We start from the raw sequence: 2757 nt of genomic DNA on the forward strand, positions 1-2757 counted from the left end.
TATAATTGTGTGCGCGCGTGCGTGTGTGCGTTCGTGTGTGAGTATGTGTGTGTGCGCGCCAGTTTGAATTGGAGAAAGCGAAGGGGAGTATTTATATCAAAGTCTGTAAGCAGATACTCGAGATTATATATATGTATATATATATATATATATATACACATACATATACATGTGTGTGTGTGTGTGTTTGTATGTGCGTATCTACATAAGTTAGTAAGTGTGTATGTGTGTAGGTATGTACATGCCGTTTGATGTAAAGAAAATTGAAAACAACAAATATAGAAAACGTAAATATATATATATACACATACGAATGTATATAAATATAACTGTGCTCGCGCGTGCGTGTGCGAGTGTGTATGTGTGTGTGTTGCGTTTGTGCGTTTGTGTGTGTGTGTGTGTGTGCGTGTGTGTGTGTGTAGTGCGTGTGTTTCTGTGTTTGCGCGCGTGCGCATGTGCTCGTATGTAATTACGGTTAGATAAACTTAGATAAACAAACGCACGCACTGATCGACAGACAAACAGACAGACAGACAGACAGGCGGTAGAAAACAACGGACCGACCAACAGACGAACAGACGAACGGACAGACAGATAAACGCGCAGGCTGTCAGTCGGACACAAGTCGGCTTGTGGCTTCGTTCGCGAAACAGAACTTTGGACATATTAACATCTGTTGGTAAGTGATTTGCATGTCTCGTTCTGAATTCTATCCACTTGCCGGGGTGTAGCGCTTGTGAACTGGGTGGAGTACCTGCCTGCTACGTTGGGTTCAAATGACATATGATTCTCGCGGTATTAAGTCCCACCTTTACATTTTCTTATATCCGTGTTAATACACACACACACACACACATACACACACACACAAATAATTATTAGTGTGTGCGCGTGCGTGTGTGTGTGTGTGTGTGTGTGTGTGTGTGTGTGTGTGTGTGCAGGTATGTGGGTGTAAAGAAATTATTGTTAATAACACATTGGTATTAATAGTTTCATGTTTGGATCTACGACTCTGACAATCTTCGGACGATATGAGACTAACACAATCAACAGTAAGGACACCTGTGTGTGTATGTATATATATATATATATATATATATATATATATATATATATATATATATATATATACAACCTTCGATGAAAGAGTGCCTATACATATCATTCGATGGAAAAAGCTAATCTTACAACACCAGAAAATTATCTTATTTGAACTGTTACGGAAAAACATGAAACTACTAATAACAATGTCTTCATCCGTTCACTGATTCCGTTTTTAAATATATACACATATACACTCAAACATATTTATACACACTCACCTAATACTGCTACATGCATTCATACATGCAAACATACATAAGCACCTACATTCTGTGAATATATATATATGGTCTTAATAATCGCTTCTAGATATAAATATCGTTTGCATGGTTTTTCTAACTTCTTACATTTGGTAACAGCAATTTCTTCAATGTTGTGTACTTTTTGCTTTCCATAAATTGATAACTGCATCATCATGTAATTCAATCTTTGTTTTAAGGATACAGCTTTATCCATCTAGATATATCTGTCTATCTAACTAACCGCTGTCTAATTATATATATATATGACATGCCTACAGGAAATGTGGGTCCGAGAAATACGAGCAGCCTTCTACTTTTTCTATCAGAAAGGGTTATCCAACCCAATATTTTCGCGTTATTTTTTTATAACATTATGTGTGTTCTTTCGATATAGTATTCCGAAAAAAATTATTTCTCGTTCTCTCGAAAGTTTGTATAATTTTTATAACGTCAACATTATATGTGTGTTTGTGTGTATATGTACGTGTGTATGTATTTCTGTGTATGTATGTGTGTACGTATATATTTTTATTACGTGAGTGTATATATATATATGTGTATGTATGTATATATATGGAGGCAGACATTGTTGCGTATTTAGTAGAACTGCTCCTCGTGGCTGTATTGTGTTTCCGGTTTCGTTCAATTGTCACCCACTGTCGAAAAATGCCTTCTACCATAGCCTCATTTTGATCAATACTTTGTGAATGAAACTAGTGAATGAGAAACTGTGTAGAAAGCTTATCAGGTATGTTTGTGTATGGTTGTGAATATGCTCGTATGTGTGTCTATCAGCATGGGATTAAAACCGGTACATTCAAACAGAAATAGTGTACTGCATTTCTATTTGACTGAGTTATCTTCTCTTTCTTACCACAATTTCTACTAGTTTGCGCTTTATATAGGCAACATTGCTCTGTTGTTGATAGTTTTTAGTCATATCTTAAAAACAAATCCTCTCATTGCTACAGTACAATGTTGGAAACCAGTTAAAGACACGATAAAACACAGAAACACACACACACACTCACACGCACAACGTTTATATTACTGTGTGTGTATGTATTCATACATAACTACATACATAAATGCATACATATATACATATATATATATATATATATATACATACATACATACATACATACATATACATATATGTGTGTGAGTGCATGTGTATATACACATATATGTAAAAATTATTAGCGCAGGAGTGGCTGTGTGGTGAGTAGCTTACTTACCAACCACATGGTTCCGGGTTCAATCCCACTGCGTAGAACTTTGGGCAAGTGTCTTCTACTATAGCCTCGGGCCGATCAAAGCCTTGTGAGTGGATTTGGTAGGTAGACGGAAACTGAAAGAAGCCCACCGTGTGTGTGTGTGTGTGTGTGTGTGTGTGTGTGTGTGTGTG

At 36.5% G+C, this 2757-nt stretch overlaps 1 protein-coding gene across 2 annotated transcripts in view; it reads left to right on the forward strand.

The window, feature by feature from the left end:
* Positions 1-528: 528 nt before the first annotated feature.
* Positions 529-2757, forward strand: part of LOC106871943 (uncharacterized) — a 159670-nt gene continuing 157441 nt past the window's right edge. For both annotated transcript variants that reach the window (XM_052975395.1, XM_014918716.2), the window contains exon 1: positions 529-679. The gene's annotated coding sequence lies outside the window, so the exon portion shown is untranslated. The remainder of the gene's footprint in view (positions 680-2757) is intronic.

Source organism: Octopus bimaculoides, chromosome 21, assembly GCF_001194135.2.
Source record: "Octopus bimaculoides isolate UCB-OBI-ISO-001 chromosome 21, ASM119413v2, whole genome shotgun sequence".
NCBI lineage: Eukaryota > Metazoa > Mollusca > Cephalopoda > Octopoda > Octopodidae > Octopus > Octopus bimaculoides.